Source organism: Lactuca saligna, chromosome 3 (assembly GCF_052625555.1).
Source record: "Lactuca saligna cultivar CGN05327 chromosome 3, ASM5262555v1, whole genome shotgun sequence".
Lineage (NCBI taxonomy): Eukaryota > Viridiplantae > Streptophyta > Magnoliopsida > Asterales > Asteraceae > Lactuca > Lactuca saligna.
The window spans coordinates 134,212,766-134,240,010 of record NC_136419.1 but is presented as its reverse complement, the minus strand read 5'-3'; positions in this window follow the sequence as shown (position 1 = coordinate 134,240,010).

Genomic DNA, 27,245 nt, shown 5'->3' with positions numbered 1-27,245 from the left:
TGTTGGGATGAAATATGATCATTAATTTATGAAACATAACTTTTTGGTACTAAAGTTGCATCTATAATGCAATTACCACATGATGTATCCACGAAAGATAAATATTCTATTATATGTGTATTAATTCTTATTTTACTTTTTACTTTTAAAGAAGTTAAATTATTAGTATTGCATATGGATTTTTTTATAAGAATGTAGTGTATAAATTTGTTCTTCAAATATATTTTTTCTTGAATAATATTTTTTCCTTTGATATTGTTTTAAAACACATTAATTTTTTTCTATATTAATTTTAGAGTATCCTCTATAACTTCTATTCTTTTACTTCAAAGTTTTATTGCTTGTTTTTCAAATTCTATAAAAATGGGTTTATCAATTTTCTCTTCAATCTTAATAATTTTTTTTGTTTCTAAACAATTTATACAAACTTCTAAAAAACAAGTTTCATATCGGGCTCATAAATTTTTATGAGGACAAAACTTACAAATAAAATATGAGATATTATATGATCCTAAACTCATTTGCCAATTATGATTCCATTTTTCTATATTCATTAATTCATATCCTTCTTCACTAGTTGAATCTTCATATTCTATATTATCTTTTGAAAATTCTTTAATGGTATTACATCATGTATTCTTCTTTTACACATGAATGGTTTCATCTATTGAGACTATACTATAAATGGATTCATTATCACTAACACTTTCCTCTACAAGTACTAAATCTTTGTTAACACATTCTATTAGTACACTATTTTTCTCATGATTATTTTGTCTCTTTGGACAAGTTCTAGCTAGATGTTCGGTACTATTAAAAACAAAACAACTAAGTTTTCTTTTATAATTCCTTTCAGGTTTGAATTTTCTAGCATGTCTTTTTTCATCTAAATATGGTTTCCTTCTATTAGATTTTCTGAAATAATATATATTTTTTGTTTGTTTTCTTGTACTCAGATAGGTATTACTTCTATGTGGTTTATTACTTCCATAAGTTTGGGGTGTATATATTTCACTACAAATGATTTACACTTTTTTTAACATATAAGCCACTAATCCATTTTTTTTAAACTTAATTGTTCTAAGTCTCTCATAGCCTTTTCTGGACTTCTACATGTCCTGACTTTGGATCTTCTTTAGTTATTAAAGCATGTAATTTGTAAACAAAATTATAAGGATTACTTCTTAAATTTCTTACTTTTTTATATTCTTCTGTTTGTTCATTTTATAAGCTTCTCATCTTGCTTTTACACTTTCTCCTAAAAATATTTATAAATACTTATACATTTCTTCTGATTCTAATCTTTGAAAATTCCTATAGTAATTTCCTATTAGAGTAGTTTTCTAAATATATATAACATTTGTCCATGTTTGGGGATCATGTATTGTTAGATTTAAAAGAAATCTTGTATAGTCTGCTTGAAACATTATCGGTTGTTATAGAGGTTTTTCTGTCTGTTTTGCTACACATTCCAAATATTTTGGTCGGTTATTATATTTAATATAAGGTGTTCTTGATGAAATTCATGACAATTAAACTTTTCTTTTAATTCATATTTATTAAAAGGAGTGTGTCCTGATGAAAAATAACTAGTACTAGCCTCTTCTATATCCGTGTTCGCTAATGATTTTTGATAACTTATTTCTGAAATATTTGATGTATTATAAGAAATTATTAATTCTTCTTCTATTATATTATTTTCTTCTAAAACAATGTTTACTATATTATCATATTCTAAATATTCATTTTCACTTATTTGTTTTTATTAAAAAACATTTCATCTTCTATCTGAAGAAGTTCTTCTTTGTTTAATTTAATTTTTAATTTTTTTGGAAATATAATTTTTTCCTTCGGTATTTCTATATTGAAAAAATTACTTTTAGTTTCTGTTTCTTGAAACTTGATTAGGAGTGGAGTTGTAATTGGAAAATCTTAAACTTTTTTTTTTCCTAACTTATATTTATATGTTACTGATTCGATAGGTACTATAGCAGGTGAACTATCTGAAAGAAATCTACTAATATCACATTCTTATCCAGCAAGAGTTTTTGTGGAAAATTCTTTAGGTTTTACCATTTTAATTCATTTACTACTGATTAAATTTACTACCTTATTTGTACAGATTTTGTAAATTGTAGTAGAAGTGGGTGAACACATTCCTAATATTCCTAAAGTTATTAGTAAATTATCTCCAAATTCAACTTCTTCGTATCATTTTGTTTGGATTCCAAATTTTATATATTTATAAAAATATTTAATAGTTATTAAAAAAATATGGGCTAGAATATATTATTCCTCCATTACTATTCATATCTACTTCTATGCTAGCAATCATACTTTTTTTTATATCGTTAATTCTCTAGTCAAATAAGGTAATAAGACTTTACAACCTAAATTTTTTCTCATTAATACTTTAATTACTATAACTATTATTCCTAAATGGATAAATTAAAAAAAAATTGGGTTTAAATTATTTTCTCCTTTCTTTGAGATTATATTTAATATTGTAACTTGGTTTTTTATGCATTGAATAGTGGTTTCATAACTATCTCTATAAAATTGGGTATTATTTTCGAAATATCCTTTATTATATAATATTTTATATTTTAATAATTGTAAACCATGAGTTTGAAATCTATTAAAATCTTGTTCATGGTTATTTAATTCTTCTAAATTATTATCATATTGTCCACGTTTACTTTCTATTCTACTTATAATATTTTTGAGAGTTATACTTCAACTTTTATGAGATGATTCTACCATTATTCTTATATTGTAATACGAAAACTAAATGGTTGTGTTTTTTTTTCTGTGTTAATAGTTTTTCTGGTTATTTTTTCTAGTCCTGTTGGTTTTATTGACAAAGATTGAATTTGTTATGTAAAAATTTAAATATCATCTTTTATCTCACTTGCTTCTTTTTCTGGATATTTTTTCTATTTTTCTACTAAACTACTTGTAGTTTCTTAAAATATTTTATCTTCGATTTTATATGAAATTGTTTTATCTAGTATAGTTTTATTTTGATATTTAATATAATTTAATTTTTTTTTTATCTAAAGTATTAACGTCTTTATAAAGTAAAGCTAAACCATTTTGAATTTTTTTAATTTTATTTTCTAGATTATCAACTATATTAATAAGTAGTTCTATAACTGTATTTAAACAAGGGTCTTCAGAATTAAAGTTATGTTGATGATCTTTATCAAAATTACACTTAATTTTAGTTTTATCAGTAATGACTATTGATCTTTTTATATAATTTGTACGTTCTAGTCCTAAATAATCTAATCTTTTATTTTGCAGGTTATCTATGATCTGATACCAAATTACAAGGGGAGGGGGGTGTAGTTTGTCGTGGTGTATTTATATATGTGTTTATATGGTGTAAATTTCTACTCAATACTTCCCTTAAGTTGGTTCCTAAATATCAATATATTTTTACTCTTGTTCCCTTTAATAATATATATATATATATATATATATATATATATATATATATATATATATATATATATATATATATATATATATATATATATATATATAGTTTTTTATTTTATCATTTTTGTATATTGTGTATAATCTCTATTAAACATCAGCTTATTTTTAAGAGGAAGATAATAGTTTTTTTTTTTTAAATCCCACAAATACCAACACTATAAAGAAATTAAAAACTGAAATACCATCCTTATTTAAAAATAAATTGAAAAACTAGTCAAGCTAGTATTTTCCACTACTCTATAAGGACCATTTCTGTAATTTTATATTTATTTTTGTTAAGTATTTTTCAAGCTGACATATATTGATAAAATTAAAGATGACAAAAAACATACATCTACGCAAAAGAGCTTCCTACTTGAGTTTCAATGTAAACAAGTTCAGAAAAACTGTCGACTCCATTCCCTGAAGATTTGGGGAGTTGTTTTTCTTGTTGTTCCAATTGAAGTTTTTGGTAAATTATTAAAAGAATAGTAAATTGAAAATTTGGTCCATGTGTTTGCTTTGAACTATTAGATGTTTGGGAATTTCGGAGAAGGTCCATCTGGCTATGGATGCGGATGGCTACAAGAATCACCCGATAGAAATTCGACCCCTCACCAAGATCTCTCGACTCCAACAACGATTAATCAAATGATACCCAAAAAACCCAATAGGAAGAAATAATGATCATGGACCGGTTATTATCATCAGCGAAGATGAAAAATCAGATGCAAAAAAGTTCATGCAAGATGGCGTGTTTGTACCTCCCCTTCATGTCCTATATTAGAAGGAAGCACATCACCCATAGTTCGAGAAAATAGTTTAACTCCTCCTGCACGTTTCAATCATGTAGATTTAAACAAACTCTTAAAAAGGATAGCGGATAGTAACCATGAATGTGCTATTGCGGAAAAGCAAGTACATCAACAACCATATTAGATCATGGTGCTGGAAGAAGAATTAAGAGAAACAAGGAATTGATTGGAAGAGACCACCCAACTCTTAAATCAAAGCCAAAATAAACTTAATTATCCAATAAATTTCATTACACTGCTGTCTTGAGGATGGAATCCATGGAATTAGGCAGCTACCCCGATACTAAAGCAACAATAGAATAGCAACGATAAAGTAAAACAAACAGGGATACACAAGCAAAAAAAAAAGAAAAAAAAAACAAAAAAACAAAAAAAAAAGAAAAAAAAAACAAATTTTATTTACCTATGTTTGGAAAATTATATTCCGAAAAGTGATACATTTTCTTATTTATCTAAATTTTGTACATTAACTTGTATATGAAAGAACATTATTTTGTCATTATTATTGATACATTTTTCTGTTTTAAAATATGGCAGATTTTAGTGTGGAGTATCTTTCAGATGAAGATCATATCAACGAAGATCAGATTCAGTACTAATCCATTGATGAACTAGAAGAAATTGTAGAATAAAATATTGAAGGAGAAGTCCATAACATAGAATTAGTCGAGTACTTTTATATTGGAATGACGAATATAGAAGAATATGAAAGGGTAAGAGACCAAGCCGAGCAACTAGATGCTCAAAATTAGGAACTGGAGCTTCGATGCAAGATGTATGAGCAAGAGTTGAGGATCATAAAAAGAGAGAGGGGGTGTAGTGTGTTGTCGTGTATTTATATATGTGTTTATATGGTGTAAAATTCGTACTCGATACTTCCCTTAAGTTGGTTCCAAAATATCAATATAATTTTACTCTTTTCCTTTAATATATATATATATATATATATATATATATATATATATATATATATATATATATATTATCGGTTTTTATTTTTTTATTTTTTGTGTGTATTGTATAAACTCTATTATACACTTTTCCCCACCCAAAAATGACTTTATAATAGGCTTATTCCGACCATTCGTATGTCTAAACATTTTTCTTCTTTACTAAGAGAAACATGTTATAAAGCTTTAAAAAAATATTACTATTTGGAAAAACTTGTAAAGTCTGATTACAAAATCTATTATTATCATAATAGTATATGTTTGAAGATTGTATTGGTCTTACTACAAAATAATTTATTAATGGAATTCCTTGTGGCCTTTCCATACCACGAAATGGTGGATGGCCTCGAGGACTACCTGAATTGGAACTAGACATCTGAGATGGAAAAAACACAATAATTTTTTTATAAATTTAGTTTCTATTAATCTACTTAAAATATCAGCCAGCTTATTATCTTTTCCTTGATTGTGTTATGTATGAATAGTTTTTGTTTATTCGGTCTAAGAAATTTAACCATCTCCTTCTACTACTTCTTTTACTATCTCCATTCATTTTAGTGTAAAAGGAAACAATAGCTTCACAATCAGTCCTAAGACATAATTTCTATTTTAGAAATGATAAATAATTTAAAACTGTCTAACGCATGATTGATGGCAAGTAGTTGCGCATCTATACTACTAATACTGCATTTTTCTTTATATTTATCACTATTATATCTACAAATTCTTTCCAAACTTGTTTTTACAAAATTTTATTCGTTTACAACAAAGAATTTCTCCCCAACCCTAACTACATGTATCTGTTTCTATTATCAAATAATCTTTATCTAACGGAAGTGCTAATTTTGGGAGGTTTTTTTTATTTTTTTGGGTAAATTACACGAATCGTCCCTAGTGCAGGTGCTGAAAGGCACGTTTAGTCCCTATTTTTAAAAATTAACTCGGACGGTCCCTCGTTTGGTTTAAAGTTGCATGTTTCATCCCTAAAAGACGATTTTGTTGCAGGTTTAGTCCATACCAGATTTAAAATGACCATAATGCCCCTGTGTATTTTTTTTCAATTAATCTAATATTATTTATCATTATTTATCTTTTAGAAAAGGAAATCAGGCCCACTCTCACCCACTCTCTACATCTCCCATTTCTCTTTTCTTTTAGTATTGTAGAACCCGCCGACAAAATCATATGCTTCTGGAAAAATTCAAGATACCCATGAAGTCGATATACACCTCAAAAGCTACCATGAATCCAAAACCTAAATCAGACACCATAGGAGCAAGGTTACCTCCTCTCGATCTGTTTTTAAATCAACACCATCGGAGCAAGGTTAGTCGATATCTTTCCCTCTTCTCTGTTCTCAATGTAGAACTGTCACACTCTTTCTTAATTCTCTATTTGAATCAGAGGCGAAGGCGTTATAATTGGAGGCGGAAGCAGACACTATCTCTAACGCCATGGTTATATAGGGTTGCAGATGGGTTGAAGCCCATTTTAGATCCATTCAAATTGGTACCAAGTGCCTTTCAGATATGGTCGAATTGGAATGTCTCTCGCTCTCTCTCTCTCTTTATGTTTTATAATTATGATTGTTTATTAGAAAACAATCCATGTTTGGGAGATTTTACAATCGATGATTATCATATTTTAACCTAGATTGATTTTTTGGATCTCTTTTACATCTGGATTTCTGGATGCACCATGTAAGGAAATCATACAAACCATAAGTCAGATTGAATGGAAAGCATACTGGGATGATTGATGAAGAAGACGGGTGCAAGGTTTACATCAAGGAAGAAGTTGTTGACATACTTTTAGACTGATCTCCTTCTTCACATATGTTCATATCAATTTCCGCCTAAGGTTTGAGATCAAGGAAGAAGCCAGGTGTAAGGTTTTCAGATTATGATTTGGTTGGAGGAGGACATGGCAGTGATAGGTGGTGGTGTCAGAGGTGCTAGCGGTGATAGGTGGTGTTGGGTAATCTGTGGAAAATCTTGAGAAGGGGAAACTCAAATGGTTCCATTTCCAAATATGAAAATGGAGAGATGCAAGTATGAGATCAGAATAGGGGAAACATGATAAAAGAGTAAAATAGAGACTGAACTTGGTCGGTGTCTTGCAGTCGATCTCCTCTGTATGAAACTGGAGATGTCTAGGACTTTCCGAAGGAGTTGCCGGAGCATTGAAGTCGCTCGTTGTGGGTGGGGACGGTAGATATGAGATGTACTGAAGAAGAAGAAGAAGAAGAAAGGGAGGGTTAGACGAGTGATTAAATGTACCGGCCCATTTCTTTTTGAAATTAAATAATATTTATTTTGTATAATTAAAAAATCAATATATAATTAATAAATAACAAGTAAATAGAAAATAAATCAAAAAATAAATAAATAAGGGTAAAATGGTCTTTTTATGTGCAGATGGACTAAGCAAGCAAGAAAAAACAAAACAAGGGACGGTCCGAGTTAATTTTTAAAAATAGGGACTAAACATGTTTTCTGGCATATGCACGAGGGACGATCGGTGTAATTTACCCTATTTTTTTCTTTTACTATTTGTACTAATTTTATATCTTCTTGATTAAAATATCTTTGACATCTAATATATGTTTTAGAATATAAAGTTCCAACTAGTTTTCCTAAATCTCTAATAAATAGTCCATCATAGTTTATTCATCCCGATTTTTTTTTTTGGAAGGATTTTAAATCTTCTAACTTATCAGGAAAATATAAAGCCTTTTGGGCTATATAAGGTTGTAATTTTATCTTTCCTTCTCCTATGTTAACTCTTAAATAATCAATATAGTTTTTAAAAAGTTGCATCTTCTTTTTACTTATCATCAAACCATGTTTAATAAATTCTGAGAATATGATTTGCAAGTGTCCTCTATGTTCTTGTCTATTTTACTAAATACAAAAATTTCATTAATGTATGCAATAGCAAATTTTTTGTGTTAATTAAATATATCTTCCATTTTTATTTGATATATACTATGAACATTTTTTTAATCCAAAAGCAGTCTATTCTGTACTATTATGATGCATTTTTATTTGCCAAAAATCAGATTTTAAATCAGATTTGCTATATACTTTACAATTTTGAATTCTATTGATTAAAACTCTTTTGTGTGGTACGCTACAAGAATCATCTATTGTATTATCATTTAGTATTTTATTGTTAATTACCATTCTAATTTTTCCTCTTACTATTTATGAATGTTTTCATATTATGAATGATGCAGATCTATGAGGACTATCAGATTTTCTTATGACTCCTAATTTAAATAATTCTGAAGTATGTAATTTGAAATCATCTATATCTTCGTTAGTTGGTTCTATATTTTAGTGTTGATTATCTATTGTGGATTTTTTATTTTTAATTCACATACTATTTTATCATTCTCCTAATATTTTAAAACATTTTCTCTTATTATTTCCAATTTTTCTTGTTTTGAAATCAATCGATCTATTTCCTGTTCAGTTACTAAAGTTGTATAAACTTTCTCTGTATTTATGAAATTATAATCTTCTTCTATAAAACCATCTATTTATGAAATTATAATCTTCTTCTATAAAACCATCTATTTCAATACCTGTTTCTTCTATATCTGTTACATATTTGCTTTCGTATACTAATTGCCATTCATTTTCATCTTTACATTTACCGGTTGATTCTCTTTTACTAGGCTCTCCATATTTAATTCATGGAGAAAAATATATAGTTGTAACAGGGTGAAGAAGAGAATTTTTTTGAAAAAGAAGATAATCTTTTTAAATTGTCAGAGCACCATGGTCTTTCAAAACAAAGGTTAAGCCAATAATAAAATCAATGTTTTTTAGTTTTAGTTTTCTAACCCATGTCTTGGGTGGAAAAGTATATTCTTTACTATAACCATAATTTCTATCAAAACATATTTTGGATGCAGGTTTTACATACTTGTATAAGTATGTATTTCCACATCCATTTGTTGGGCTGAAATATGATCATTAATTTACGAAACATAACATTTTGGTACTAAAGTTGCATCTATAATGCAATTACCACATCATGTATCCACGAAAGATAAATATTCTATTATATGTGTATTAATTCTTATTTTACTTTTACTTTTAAAGAAGTTAAATTATCAGTATTGCATATGGATTTATTATAAGAAGGTAGTGTATAAATTTATTCTTCAAATATATTTTTTCTTGAATAATATTTTTTCCTTTGATATTGTTTTCAAACACATTAATCTTTTTCTATATTAATTTTAGCATATCCTCTATAACTTCTATTCTTTTACTTAAAAGTTTTATTGCTTGTTTTTCAAATTCTATGAAAATGGGTTTATCAATTTTCTCTTCAATCTTAATAATTTTTTTTTTGTTTCTAAACAATTTATACAAGCTTCTAAAAAACAAGTTTCTTATCGTGCTCATAAATTTTTATAAGGACAAAACTTACAAATAAAATATGAGATATTATATGATCCCAAACTCTTTTGCCAATTATGATTCCATTTTTCTATATTCATTAATTCATATCCTTCTTCACTAGTTGAATCTTCATATTCTATATTATCATTTGAAAATTCTTTAATGGTATTACATCATGTATTCTTCTTTTATACATGAATGGTTTCATCTATTGAGACTATACTATAAATTGATTCATTATCACTAACACTTTCCTCTACATGTATTAAATCTTTGTTAACACATTCTATTAGTACACTATTTTTCTCATGATTATTTTGTCTCTTTGGACAAGTTCTAGCTAGATGTTCGGTACTATTAAAAACAAAACAACTAAGTTTTCTTTTATAATTCCTTTCAGGTTTGAATTATCTAGCATGTCTTTTTCATCTGAATATGGTTTCCTTCTATCAGATTTTCTTAAATAATATATCTTTTGTTTGTTTTCTTGTACTTACATAGTTATTACTTCTTTGTGGTTTATTACTTCCATAAGTTTGCGGTGTATATATTTCACTACAAAATTTGTAATCAGTCTGTTTTAGTTTTTTTTTTTTTTTTTTTTTTTTTTTTTTTTTGTATTTGTAAATCTAGGTATTTTTCTTCTAATATTATTATTATAAATTGAGCTCATTATGTTATAGTCCATATATTAGTTGGATTATGTTTAACTTCTGGTAATTCATTCCATTTTGTATGAATTTCTAGTCCTAAGGGTCCAGGTAATTTATGAAATAATTTTTCTCCTATTTCTTTTTTAAAATGATTTCTTGCAATAGTAGTTAGATAAACATAATGATTTACTAATTTTTTAACATATAAGCCACTAATCCAATTTTTTAAACTTAATTGTTCTAAGTCTCAAATAGCCTTTTTTTGGACTTCTACATGTCGTGAATTTGGATCTTCTTCCGTTATTAAAGAATGTGTTTTGTTAACAAAATTATAAGGATTACTTCTTAAATTTCTTACTTTAATATATTCTTCTGTTTGTTCATTTTTATAAGCTTTCCATATTGTTTTTACACTTTCTCCTAAAAATCTTTATAAATACTTATACATTTCTTCTGATTTTAATCTTTGAAAATTCCTATACTAATTTCCTATTAGAGTAGTTTTCTAAACATATATAACATTTGTCCGTGTTTGGGGGTCATGTGTTGTTAGATTTAAAATAAATCATGTATGGTTTGCTTGAAACATTATCAGTTATTCTAGAGGTTTTTGTGTCCGTTTTGCAACATATTCCAAATATTTTGGTCGATTATTATATTTAGTATAAGGTGTTCTTGATGGAAATTCATGACAATTAAACTTTTCTTTTAATTCATATTTATTAAAAGGAGTGTGTCCTGATGAAAAATAACTAGTACTAACCTCTTCTATATCCGTGTTCGCTAATGATTTTTGATAACTTATTTCTGAAATATTTGATGTATTATAAGAAATTATTAATTCTTCTTCTATTATATTATTTTCTTCTAAAACAATGGTTACTATATTATCATATTCTAAATATTCATTTTCACTTTTTTTTATTAAAAAACATTGCATCTTCTATCTGAAGAAAGTTCTTCTTTGTTTAATTTAATTTTTAATTTTTTATGAATATAATTGTTTCTTTTGATATTTCTATATTGAAAAAATTACTTTTAGTTTATGTTTCTGGAAACTTGATTAGAAGTGGAGTTGTAATTGGAAAATCTTTAACTTTTTTATCCTAACCTATTTTTATATGTTACTGATTCGTCTGGTACTATAGTAGGTGAACTATCTCGAACGAATCTACTAATATCTCATTCGAATTAAGCAAGAGTTTTTGTTGAAAATTCTTTCGGTTTTACCATTTTAATTCATTTACTACTTATTAAATTTACTACATCATTTGTATAGATTTTGTATTTTGTAGTAGAAGTGGGTGAACACATTCCTAAAATTCCTAAAGTTATTAGTAAATTATCTCCAAATTCAACTTCTTCGTATCATTTTGTTTGGATTCCAAATTTTATATATTTATAAAAATCTTTAATAGTTATTAAAAAATCTAGGCTACAATATATTATTCCTCCATTACTATTGATATCTACTTCTATGCTAGCAATAATACTTTCTTTTTATATCTTTAATTCTCCTGTCAAATATGGTAATACGACTTTACAACTTAATTTTATTCTCATTAGTACTTTAATTACTATAACTATTATTCCAAAATGGATAAATTTAAAATTTCCTGGTTTTAAATTATTTTCTCCCTTCTTGGAGATTATATTTAATATTTTAACTTGACTTTTTATGTACTGAATAGTGGTTTCATAACTATCTCTATAAAATTGGGTATTATTTTCGAAATATCCTTTATTATATAATATTTTTGATTTTAATATTTATATACCATGAGTTTGAAATCTATTAAAATCTTGTTCATGGTTAATTAATTCTTCTAAATTATTATGATATTGTCTACATTTACTTTCTATTATACTTATAATATTTTTGGGAATTATACTTAAACTTTTATGAGATGATTCTGCCATTAATCTTATATTGTAATACCAAAACTAAAAGCTTATGTTTTTTTTTTCTTTTTCTGTTTCAATAGTTTTTCTGGTTATTTTTCTAATCCTGTTGGTTTTACTGACAAAGATTGAATTTGTTTTGTTAATATTTAAATATTGTCTTTTATCTCACTTGATTCTTTTTCTGGATATTTTTTGTCAATTTTTTCTACTAAACTACTTATAGTTTCTTTAAATATTTTATCTTCGTTTTTATTTGGAATTGTTTTATGTAGTATAGTTTTATTTTGATCTTTAATATAATTTAAATTTTTTTTATCTAAAGTATTAACGTCTTTATAACGTAAAGCTAAACCATTTTGATTTTTTTTGAATTTTATTTTCTGGATTATTTTCTATATTAATAAGTAGTTCTATAATTGTACGTAAATAAGATACACACACACACACACATATATATATATATATATATATATATATATATATATATATATCAATATAATTTTACTCTTGTTCCCTATAATAAGATATATATATATATATATATATATATATATATATATATATATATATAGAGAGAGAGAGAGAGAGAGAGAGAGAAAATTACTGAAATCATCCTTGTGGTTTGATCAAAATTGCACGTTTGGTCACTAACTTTTTTTCGGACTCGGATCGTCCATGTGGTTTGATTTTGTTGCGTTTTTCGTCCCTATGGTTTGGTAAAAAATGCATGTTTGGTCCCTAACTTTATGTATGTAAATGACGAAAAATGCAACAAAATCAAACCACAAGGATGATCTGAGTGCAAAAAAAAAAGTTAGGGACCAAACGTGCAATTTTGACCAAACCACAGGGATGATTTCAGTAATTTACTCATATATATATATATAGTTTTTTATTTTGTTATTTTTGTATGTTGTGTATAATCTCTATTAAATATAAGCTTATTTTTGAGAGGAAGATAATTATTGTTTTTAATCCCACAAATACCAACACTATATAGAAATTAAAAACTGAAATACCATCCTTATTTAAACAAAAATTGAAAAACGAGTCAAGCTAGTATTTTCCACTATTCCCTAAGGACCATTTATGTAATTTTATCTTTATTTTTGTTAAGTATTTTTCAAGCTGAAATATATTGATAAACTAAAGATGAAAAAAATACATACATCTATGTAAAAGTGCTTTCTACTTGAGTTTCAATGTAAACAATTTCAGATAAATTGTCGACTCCATTCCTTGAAGATTTGTGGAGTTGTTTTTCTTGTTGTTCTAAACTGAAGTTTTTGGTAAATTATGAAAAGAATAGTAAATTGAAAATTTGGTCCATGTGTTTGCTTTGAACTAGTAGATATTTGGGGATTTCGGAGAAGGTCCATCTAGCTATGGATGCGGATGGCTACTAGAATCACCCGATAGAAATTCGACCCCTCACCAAGATCTCTCGACTCCAACAACGATTAATCAAATGATACCCCAAAAAAACCCAATTGGAATAAATAATGATCATGTGTCGGTTATTATCATCAGCGAAGATGAAAAATCAGATGCAAAAAAGTTCATGCAAGAAGGCGTGTTTGTACCTCCCCTTCATGTAGCATGTCCTATATTAGAAGGAAGCACATCACCCATAGTTTGAGAAAATAGTCTAACTCCTCCTGCACGTTTCAATCATGTAGATTTAAACGAACTCCTAAAAAGGAGAGCGGATAGTAACCATGAATGTGCTATTGCGGAAAAGCAAGTACATCAACAACCATATTAGATCATGGTGCTGGAAGAAGAATTAAGAGAAACAAGAAATAGATTGGAAGAGACCACCCAACTCTTAAATCAAAGCCAAAATAAACTTAATTATCCAACTAAATGTCATTACACTACTGTCTCGAGGATGGAATCCATGGAATTAGGCAACTACCCCGATACTAAAGCAACAATAGAATAGCAACGATAAAATAAAACAAATAAGTATACAAAAGCAAATAAAAATATTATTTACCTATGTTTTGAAAATTATAATCCGAAAAGTGATATATTTTCTTATTTAGCTAAATTTTGTACATTACCTTGAATATGAAAGAACGTTATTTTGTCATTATTATTGATAAATTTATATGTTACTGATTCGTCTAGTACTATAGCAGGTGAACTATCTGGAACAAATCTACTAATATTCCATTCTAATCCAGCAAGAGTTTATGTGGAAAATTCTTTAGGTTTTACCATTTTAATTCCTTTACTACTTATTAAATTTACTACCTTGTTTATACAGATTTTGTATTTTTGTAGTAGAAGTGGGTGAACACATTCCTAAGGTTATTAGTAAATTATCTCCAAATTCAACTTCTTCGTATCATTTTGTTTTGATTCCGAATTTTATATATTTATAAAAATCTTTAATAGTTATTAAAAAATCTGGGCTACAATATATTATTCCTCCAATACTATTAATATCTACTTCTATGCTAGCAATCATACTTTTTTTTATATCTTTAATTCTCATGTAAAATAAGTTAATAAGACTTTACTACCTAAATTTTTTCTCATTATACTTTAATTACTATAACTATTATTCCTAAATGGATAAATTTAAAATTTCTTGGTTTTAGTTTATTTTCTCCTTTCTTGGAGATTATATTTAATATTTTAACTTGGCTTTTTATGCACTGAATAGTGGTTTCATAACTATCTCTATAAAATTGGGTAGTATTTTCGAAATATCCTTTATTATATAATATTATTGGTTTGAATAATTGTAAACCATGCATTTGAAATCTATTAAAATCTTGTTCATGGTTAATTAATTCTTCTAAATTATTATCATATTGTCCACGTTTGCGTTCTATTCTGCTTATAATATTTTTGGAAGTTATACTTCAACTTTATGAGATGATTCTTCCATTAATCTTATATTGTAATACCAAAACTACAAGGTTGTGTTTTTTCTGTTTTAATAGTTTTTCTGGTTACTTTTTCTAATCTTGTTGGTTTTAGTGACAAATATTGAATTTGTTTCGTTAATATTTATATATCATCTTTTATCTCACTTGATTCTTTTTCTGGATATTTTTTTTCTGTTACTTATAGTTTCTTTAAATATTTTATCTTCGTTTTTATATGGAATTGTTTTATCTAGTATACTTATATTTTGATCTTTAATATAATCTAACTATTTTATATAAAGTATTAACGACTTTATAAAGTAAAGCTAAAGCATTTTGAATTTTTTGAATTTTATTTTGTAGATTATGTGCTATGTTAATAAGTAGTTTTATAACTGTATTTAAACAAGGGTCTGCAAAACTAAAGTTATATTGATGATCTTTATCAAAATTACACTTAATTTTATTTTTATCAGTAAGGACTAATGATCTTTTTATATAATTTGTATATTCTAGTCCTAAATTATCTAATCTTTTATTTTCCAAGTTATCTATGCTCTGATACCAAATGAGAAGGGGAGGGGGTGTAGTGTGTTGTGATGTATTTATATATGTGTTTATATGGTGTAAATTTCCTACTCAATACTTCTCTTAAGTTGGTTCCTAAATATCAATATAATTTTACTCTTGTTCCCTTTAATAATATATATATATATATATATATATATATATATATATATATATATATATATATATATATATATATATGTATATAGTTTTTTATTTTATTATTTTTGTATGTTGTGTATAATCTTTATTAAACATGAGCTTATTTTTGAGAGGAATATAATCGTTTTCTTTTTAAATCCTACAAATTCCAACATTATAAAGAAATTAAAAACTGAAATACCATCCTTATTTAAAAAGAAATTGAAATACGAGTCAAGATAGTATTTTCCACTACTCCATAAGGACCATTTCTGTAATTTTATCTTTATTTTTGTTAAGTATTTTTCAAGCTGACATATATTTATAAATTAAAGATGACAAAATACATACATCTACGCAAAAGAGCTTCCGGCTTAGGTTTCAATGTAAACAATTTCAAAAAAAATTGTTGACTCCATTCCCTGAAGATTTGGGGAGTTGTTTTTCTTGTTGGTCTAAATTGAAGTTCTTGGTAAATTATTTAGAGAATAGTATATTGCATATTGGTCCATGTGTTTGCTTTGAACTATTAGATGTTTGGGAATTTCGGAGAAGGTCCATCTGGCTATAGATGCAGATGGCTACAAGAATCACCACATAGAAATTCGACCCCTCACCAAGATCTCTCGACTCGAACAACAGTTAATCAAATGATACCCCCAAAAAACCCAATAGGCAGAAATAATGATCATGGGCCGGTTATTGTCATCAGTGAAGATGAAAAATCAGATGCAAAAAAGCTTCATGCAAGATGGCATGTTTGTACCTCCCCTTCATGTAGCATGCCCTATATTAGAAAGAAGCACATCACGCATAGTTCGAGAAAGTAGTATAACTCCTAAAAAACAAGTTTTATATCGGGCTTGTAAATTTTTATGAGGATAAAATTTACAAATAAAATATGTGATATTATCTTATCCTAAACTCTTTTGCCAATTATGATTCCATTTTTCTATATTCATTAATTCAAATCCTTCTTCACTAGTTAAATTTTTTCATATTTTATATTATCTTTTGAAAAATCTTTAATGGTATTACATCATGTATTCTTCTTTTATACATGAATGATTTCATCTATTGAGACTATACTATAAATGGATTCATTATCACTAACACTTTCCTCTACATGTATTAAATCTTTGTTAACACATTCTATTAGTATACTGTTTTTCTCATGATTATTTTATCTCTTTGTACAAGTTCTATCTAGATGCTCAGTACTATTAAAAACAAAACAACTAAGTTTGCTTTTATAATTCCTTTCAGGTTTAAAGCATGTCTTTTTTCATCTAAATATGGTTTCCTTCTATTAGATTTTCTTAAATAATATATCTTTTGTTTGTTTTCTTGTACTTACATAGGTATTACTTCTTTGTGGTTTATTACTTCCATAAATTTGGGGTGTATATATTTCACTACAAAATTTGTAATTAGTCTGTTTTAGTTTTTTTATATTTGTAAATCTAGGCATTTTTCTTCTAATATTGTTATTATAAATTAAGCTCATTGTGTTATAGTCCATAAATTAGTTGGATCGTTTTTAACCTTTGGTAATTCATTCCATTTTGTATGAATTTCTAGTCTTAAGGGTCCATGTAATTTATGAAATAATTTTTCTCCTATTTCTTTTTTAAAATTATTTCCTGCAATAGCAGTTAGATAAACATAATGATTTACTAATTTTTTAACATATAAACCACTAATCCAATTTTTTAAACTTAATTGTTCTAAGTCTCTCATAGCCTTTTTTTTTGGACTTCTACATGTCCTGAATTTGGATCTTCTTCGGTTATTAAAGCATGTGTTTTGTTAACAAAATTATAAGGATTACTTCTTAAATTTCTTACTTTTATATATACTTATGTTTGTTCATTTTTATAAGCTTCCCATATTGATTTTACACTTTCTCCTGAAAATCATTATAAATACTTATACATTTCTTCTGATGGGTGAGCGCGGTGCGGTTCTGTGTGATTATTAGTCAAAACCTCACTACTAACCGTAAATACGGTTAATCCATTTTCAAACCCACTTGGTCCGGTTATTTTTGTGGTGCGGTTAGGCGGTTATTTTTGCGGTGTGGTTTTGTTTTTTCATTGTTGCAGTTATTAACTGCATGGATTTGGTGTGGTTATTTTGTGTGATTTTTCACCACAGTTTAGAGCTCAAATAGTTGTAAGAGTTCAAACATATTACGTGTAATAAAAAACCATAAGGTATAAAAAAGTTAACTTAAATCACAAACAATTAATATCTTAAAAACGTCAAATCAATAGTAATTAACAATAAATTTTTAAAAATTGTCTAATTTCACTAATTTTCAAAGTTACACATAAAAAAATATCAACACTTTTTTATTCTAGTATTTTATTCAACTTTCATTCATGAAACTTGTCTTACTTTTAATATTTAATATATTAATAATTAATAAAAAAGTTGTATATAATATATGTGGTGCGGTGCGGTTTTTTTGCGGTTTTTTAAAACTGATAATCACACCGCACCGTAAATTTGCGGTTTTTGAAAAACATAAAACCTGACCATCGGTTTTTATTGCGGTTGCGGTTTTTGCGATTAATTTTAGTTGTGGTACGGTTTTTGCTCTCCCCTACCTTCTGTATCTATATTTGCTAATTCTTTTTGATAACTAATTTCTGAAATATTGGATCTATTATTAGAAAATATTAATTCTTCTTATATTATATTATTTTCTTGTAAAACAATGTTTCCTATATTATCATATTCTTAATTTTCATTTTCTTTATTTAAAAAACGTTTGCTCTTCTATTTGAAGAAGTTTTTCTTTGTTTAATTTAATTTTTAATTCTTTTGGGAATATAATTTTTTCTTTTGGTAGTTTTCTATATTAAATAAAATTAGTTTATGTTTTTGTTTTTGTTTCTGTTTCTTTAAATTCTTGATTAGGGATAAAGTTGTAATTGGAAAATCTTAAATTTGTTTTTCCCAACCTATTTGTATATGTTACTGCTTCATCTGATACTATAGCAGGTGAAGTATTAGGAATAAATCTACTAATATACCATTCTAATCCAGCAAGAATTTATGCGGTAAATTCTTTAGGTTTTACCATTTTAATTCATTTACTACTTATTTAATTTACTACCTTATCTCTAAAGATTTTGTATTTTGTAGTAGAAGTGAATGACATCTTCCTAAAATTCCTAAAGTTATTAGTAAATTATCTCCAAATTCAACTTATTGGTATCCTTTTTTCTAGATTCATAATTTTATATATTTTTAAAAATCTTTAATAGTTTTAAAAAATCTGGGCTACAATATATTGTTTATCTATTATTATTCATATCTAATTTTGTGCTAGCAATCATACTTATTGTTATATCTTTAATTCTGTTGTGAAATATGATAATAAGAACTTTACAACCTAAATTTTTTCTCATTAATCCTTTAATTCTTCTAACTATTATTCCTAAATGGATAAATTTAAAATTTCTTTGTTTTAAATTATTTTCTCCTTTCTTGGAGATTATATTTAATATTTTAACTTGGTCTTTTATGCATTGAATAGTGGTTTCATAATTATTTCTATAAAATTGGGTAGTATTTTCAAAATATCCTTTATTATATTATATTTCTGGTTTTAAAAATTGTAAACCATGAGTTTGAAATCTATTATAATCTTGTTCATGAAAAATTAGTTCTTTTAAATTAACATCATATTCTTCAAGGTTACTTTCTTTTCCATTTATAATATTGTTGGGAGTTATACTTAATCTTTTACGAGATGATTTTGTCATTAATCTTTTATTGCAGTACCAAAACCAAAAGGTTGTGTTTTTTCTGTTTTAATATTTTTTCTTGTTATTTTTTCAAATTCTGTTGGTTATAGTGACAAAGATTTAATTTGTTCTGTTAATATTTTAATATCATCTTTCATCTCACTTGATTCTTTTTTGGATATTTTTGTTTTTCTATTTTTTCTACTAAACTATTTATAGTTTCTTTAAAAAATTTATCTTCAATTTTATATGGAATTGTTTTATCTAGTATAGTTTTATTTTGATTTGTAATGTAATCTAAATTTTTATCTAAAGTATTAATGTCTTTATAAAGTAAAGCTAAAGTATTTTGCACTTTTTCAATTTTATTTTCTAGATTATCTGTTATATTAATAAGTAGGTCTATAATTGTATTTAAACAAGGGTCTGCAAAATTAAAATTATGTTAATGATCTTTATCAAACTTCAACTTAATTTTATTTTTATTAGTAAGGACTAATGATCTTTTTATATAAGTTGTAAGTTCTAGTTCTAAATAATCTAATCTTTTATTTTCCTGGTTATCTATTTTCTGATACCAAATGAGAGGGGAGGGGGGTGGAGTATGTTGTAGTGTGTTATGTGTCTTGTGTTGTGGTGTATTTATATATGTGTTTATATGGTTTAAAATCCGTCCTCAATACTTCCCTTAAGTTGGTTCCTAAATATCAATATAATTTTACTCTTGTTCATTTTAATAATATATATATATATATATATATATATATATATATATATATATATATATATATATATATATATATATATATATATATATATAAATCGTTTTTTGTTTTTTATGTTTAATTTTTTGCCTGTTGTGTATAATCTCTATTAAACACCTTCCCCCACCAAAAAATGACTTTATAATAGGTCCACTCCAGCCATTTGTATGTCCAATATGTAGGTCACTTAGTAAATATAAAGATTATAAACACTATTAAGATGCGATAATAACAAATAAAAACATGATCGGGTGAGGACTCATTTTAAAGTGAGGACTCATAACGACACCTTAAAAAAATTGAAAAAAATTCTGAAAAAATACAAATCATAAAACCGAGCATAGATCTATGTTCGGGAGAAAAAAATTGGAAAATTTTTTTGGATCATTAAAATTGAATCATGGATCATAATGATGCAATTAAAATTTTAGATCATTAAAATTTTAGATCATTAAAGTTGAATCATGGATCAATTTTAATGATGCAAAATTGAATCATGGATCAATTTAAAATTTTGGATCATTAAAATTGAATCGTAGATCTATGCTCGATTTTATGATTTGTATATTTTTTTTAGATTTTTTTTTCAATTTTTTAGATGTTCCCACGAGTCCTTACTTTAAAATGAGTCCTCACAAGAACCGGACCCATAACAAATACTATTATAGACAATACTTTTATTAAACAAACTTTATTTTATCTTAGAATATATTTTACAATAAACATACAGATGAGAATTAAAATATCATACAAACATATGGGAACCATCGTATTGAGAATTAAGATGTTTACATTATATCCAACACATTGTTTGGTTGAATACTAAATACATATTACAAAAATAAGTGGTGTGACGTGTGACACCCCATCCTCGAAACTCTTTTGATTACCTATTTACTGATTTCTTGAATTTACAAGTGATTTTGAAAAGTGTCAACAATTAAGTTGGTGAGTTCATAAGAGTTTTATATAAGAAAAATCGGTAACTTTTTCTTGTAAAATGATAGAGTGCACTTTCAGAAAATTCAATATTTTCTATAAAAATGGACTGTAAGTTTTAAAGCCGAAGATCGAAAATGTAATTAGTGTTGTATTGGAAAATAGTATTATGTAGTCTTATCATTATAAAAAACCAATTGAATGTATGTTAGCCTCGTAAACCAAATATATTGTTAATACCCCATGTGAGTTATTATAACCATGCTAGCGACAAGTGGCCTGCTACGACGTTCTTCAGGCGTCAGAATGTTAGACATTTTTCACCCTAGACCTGTCGATCTAACTGTAGCTAACAACTTGGGTGCGGGGTTGTCAGTCTCGTATAGATCTATACACGTGTCACGCTCTCTTACCGAGACTCTGTTTATAATTCAGGACTTTAGTGTGTGCTCTGGTAGGTACGTTGAAGCCAATATTTCACAAAATTGTATCTTCCGGTTTACGTCTAGTGTAATGAAAATCCTTTTTCTTATAAATGCAAGTATTACTCTTCCATAGTGATTACATAGTGTAAAAATAATTATACCTTTAAATAATTATATGTTTCGTCTGAAATGATAAAGTAGTGTTTGTGAATCCCAAACTATACCAAATATAGTTTATTATGATTGTTTTGTTAACACTATTTATATAATCATTTATGTAAATACGTAGTAGTTATCTTGTCTAGATGTTTATAAAAGATTATATCATATAAACTTACATCTAACACCAGTATGAGAAATTGGTATGAAAAAACCCATTTCTAGCTTTTGCCCATTTTTAACGATATTTACTGGTATTGGCATGAAATAGTCCCTTTCTAGCTTTTACCCATTTTTAACCATATTTACCGATCCTAAAACAAATATAACTTGATAAAACTTACTTTTACCCTTCTTAGGGTTTTTACTCAAGTCAACTTTATGTGTTTTTACCGGTCCAAAAACAATTATAACTTGATATTTACCGGTCCTAAAACAAATATAACTTGATATAACTTGGCGTTTTTGCTCAAGTCAACTTTATGTGTTTTTAAAACCATATATTTTTAGTTAAAACCCACAAAATGATGTCATAAACTTGTTATAACCACTTTTGTATAAAAATCCTTTTTTACATGAAATACTAGATATTTTGAGTTTTCTTTTTGTGTAGATAACACTTTGGTATTTTTGTTTAGTTTCAAAATGTATGGTCAAAACAATATATTTTTTGTTTTATCCCACCAAAAATGGTGAAATAACTAGAATCTAACCATTTTTGTTAGAAAACCATATCTTGATCATAAAAGTCTTTAAAATATTTCTAGCTTTGTTTTTTTAATCCTTTTCTAAAGAATATATTGATGGGTTTTATACAAAAGAACATCATATGTGCTCATGCAAACCCTAATGCTTGGATCTACGTTTCTCTATTGTACATGCAATTCATCCAAGACTCAAGAACCCTAATCTAGCATATTCATTTCGAAATTATCACATAAGAGCAGATCTAGATGATTACCTCTTCTTCAATGGCTTGAATCATCTTGTCTTTGGAGCTTAGAGTCACAAGTGTCACTCGTCTAATGGCTTACAAACACCACAAGCAAAAGAATGACTTATGAGAAGGAGGAGGAGCACCAAAAACGACCTAGGGTTCTTCCAAGTGAGTTCACCACGTTTTTGGGGCCATAGGGGTCATAGTGAGGCTACTAGGGTTTTCACATAGAAAACCCTAATTTGAATGCTTAGGCCCTAAGCAACCCACAGACTCCCTTTAGAACACCCCTTGGACGATTTCTTTATGGGCTTCCCATAGAATTCGTCCAACCTATGTTTCAAGGTGATCCATAGCCCAATTGTAATTATCTTATAATTACAATTCCAGTCCCCTAAGTTTAATTAATATCTTTTAGTCACAAAACTAACTATCAATTAATTCTTGACTAATATTAATTAAACAATATGATTTCTCCTTTAATATATTATTCATATAATATATTAATAAATCATAATTAATCCTCTTTCTCCATAAATCATCCTATCAAATTGCTTTGGTGAAGGCAACCCAAAAGGACCATGCATAGTCGGGTCAAGTACATACCAAATATAGTTACGGGCTTAGACACTTATCCAACAGTCTGCCACTTGGATAACTCTAGTAGTTATAATGTAAGTACAATCCGATTAGAAATCGTAGCTCTCAAAGACGTTGTCGAACTCTGATCTTATCAACAACCTGTCATTTAGATAAGGGATCATATATTCCTCCATTCTCGATATCTTATGAATTGAGACATGGATTTTAATCATACTCTCTGTTCATGTGTTGTTTCCTGATTTCCGATTTATGACAACTGACAACATACTACAATTGACCACATCAAATTAGTCTCGGCTTGGCCAATCGCTTAGTGTGTCATCACTAAATCATTGAGGGTCCCACATATATCGCTTTTATCCCACTTTGGGTAAAAGAAACAGATAAACTTCGACTCAATGCTCGCTTGTACTCACTCACCAAATCACATACAACAATATGTTTTATAACACCAAGTTACTAGTGTGTTTACATATTATCAATGTGTAACCGACTCGTAAGATACAACTCACACATCTCGGTTTCAAGAATATAGGATATTATCATCTCACTAATCACTCGTGATAAAATCCATGAAGCGATCCAAGTGAGCGTGGGTTTAATCCAATACTCTAATCTTATAGCAACACTCATAAACTCTGTAGCAAACTTGTGCTATGACTAAACGCTTTTGTTAATCTACAGACGGATTCATGACAGTCTTCTTTCATTCCTACTTCCAAAGAATGAGCGATTGTGGAGGGTTTGACTGTGGAGGGTTTGAATAATCTTATTATTCGGGAAGTCAAAGCATGCAAAGTGAAACACGAGAATAATAGTAATCCTATATGACCCCAAACTTTTGAGTATAAATAAAACACCTTTTATTTAATCACCATATTGATTGCTCATTATTTGTTGTTTTGGGTAATCAACTTCTTACTTGAATTATAACAACAATTGTCCCATGCTCTTAGCATGCACATTATGTTTACTTATGGTCCTTACTTTGTGAAATAGTATAATTGAATAACATTTTTAATCACACTCATTTCACAATTCGCAATCCTTACCACAAGTGTGAAAATACAAAATTCTTGCCACTTGTAGAATATGTTAGATTCTAACATTTTATGCAATGGTTCTTTCATAATATCATAGCGCCAAAGTCACCAAGACTTTTCCAATGAAATTACAAAGGGCTCTATTGGAGATTGTTACAAGACAATTCCATAGTCATGAAGCTCATATTCAAAGTACATTGCTTTGAACATCCTTCTTGCATAAAAGTTTCTAATCTAGACATTGATTCTCGATATCCAACTCCCAATATGGAAACATTTCCATATTTGTCATATGGAAACTCATTCTAAATAGAATCTTATCTATTCATAATAATGTCAATATGCTCCATCCATTAGTATACTTCCAACTGTCCACAAACGACCAATCTTTGGCAAACCTTAGATTGTTTTTGACAATTGTTTCATTATTTTAGTCAAATTTGGTTATATTCCCTTTTTCCCTCTAAATTCCCTAGGCATTTGGAAAATTTTAGAATGGTCGAATATTACAGCATATGCAATCAATCCTATACCCGAAACATGTGAGATACAATTCATAATGAAGAACGTGATACTTTACCAGTTTCTTGCTATAATATTGCCATAATATTTTTATTTGCCGTGTTCTCAAAATTCGAACTATGAAGAGGGATGTTGTAATCATAATCGAACTTTTAGAATGCAAATAATAAATATATCCTTAACTAAATTCAATTAAAATTTCTAAGCTTTTAGATTGGAAACGAAGTATAACATTCTGCCAACTTGCAATACTTAATAATAATCATGCGCCCACTAACATGATGATTATATCCATTCCTGCATAACATTTATACTCCCACTATCTTTGACACGTATTCAGAAAATAGTTGGACTTCTAAAAGACAATACTTATTGACTTCCAAAGTTCATATTTCCAATACGATATGCTTCGATAATCCATTATCTAAGCTTCTCAAACTCACACACTTTTCCTTAGACAGCTCACATGTATGTCTAAACTAATTCAGAACTTATATTACTAAGTCCCAAATGTTCAGACTAATTGCCAAATCTCATAATTTGAACTATGAAGAGGGATGCCATAATCATAATCGAATTTGAGAATGCAATTTACATAATCGCTATCTTCATAAAATCTATCTTAGTGAAAGCATTTCCTTACAATCATTTTCATGAAGGATAGATACCTTATGACACTTAGATTTTATGGTGCATGTGTTCCTATCCATGTGAATTTGTCATAAGCATAATCATTAGATAATGTTTGTGATGAACTCAAACTCTTATGGACAGAACTTGTTCATTCTTAATTTCTTTCCATCAAGGGTCCCACCATTGCTTCCAAATGTAGCATTTCACCTATGCCAGCCAATGTACTTTCATTAAATAAGGTGTTTTCCCTTATGCAGTCAATTTAGAACTCGTAGAACTCACATGCATAATCACACAACTGGATTGGCATAGAAATAAAATTTTGTCACTACGATAGGTTACAAACCTCAAGTCATGTGCTAGTGTTTAATAGGTTTACTTCTTGATTTGTTCTTGAAACTTTTCAAGATCTTTAGACTCCCACTGACCTCTTGACATATTAGATTCTCTTGTCAAGAAAACATTTCTTGATAAACAAGTATCCAAGAGTTAGTGTGTGTCTATATCAAGACAAAACCTACACACAATTTGGTACTAGTTGGTTTGTGTCTTGTTGAAGACATCACAACTTACCAAAATGTGCAAGTGTAAGAACATTCCTACTTAAGATTATGTCACTCAAGTCACAATCTTGGAGTATGACTCTAAGACTTGATTTTGGAACGAAGTATGATACATCTTATTTACTTAACCATTTCAACAATTCTCCATTCCTCTTCTAAGCCAAACCAGTGCACTAAGATATCCTTAGAGGATGACTTGTAATATGGTTCTTACGATTACCAAGACGATCACAAAACGTGATACAAAAGTACTCTCCCTTCTTCTTAGATTGGAGAAACTTTTTATCTTTCTTCCTTCATTGATTCTACTTATTCGTTCTGTCATTCATTAAAACTTTTCAATGATTCAAAATTACGCTTAATCTTGTAAGTATAACCACATTTACTAGACCTTTAGTAAATCATGACGAATAATGTTATTATTATTTATGGTGGACTTGACTAGTGCACAACATTGTGTACTAGTTCCTTTAGTCCTTCACTTTACTCACATACTTATGTGAACAAGGAATTACTCTTAATTACTTAAGTACCAAGATTTCCATACATCACACAATACATGTTGTATGATTCCAAGTTTCTGTCCAATTCAAACTAAGGCGATGGGAATCTTTCCTTACTTAGAAAATTATGACACTACCATAAATAGCATGACTAAGATTCACATCCATATCAATATTGCTAATAATAGAAATACATAAACATCAATTGTTCATACATGTCATTGCAAGGATAAATAAATAAAACAAAATCAAAATTTATTTTATTGCAGAAAAATTTGTCCTTACAATGCAACTCATTTGAAAAACTATGTTATTACATTTATTAGCAATCTATCCTAACTCTATAGGAGCAGCTCAAAAATCGATCTTTGAATCCATGCGATCGAAATCCATTTCTTCACGATCAGACGCGTCTCACTTCTTCCTTTAAGCTTCCTTTCTTTTCTTTGATTCTCCAAAACATCAAAAAATGCAATCTTATCACATAATGTATCAAGAATCAAAAATAGAAACTTATAGAGTTAGTTAATGGATTTTACCTGAAGTAGAGCCATATGTCTCGACTCTCCCATCTCTTAGATC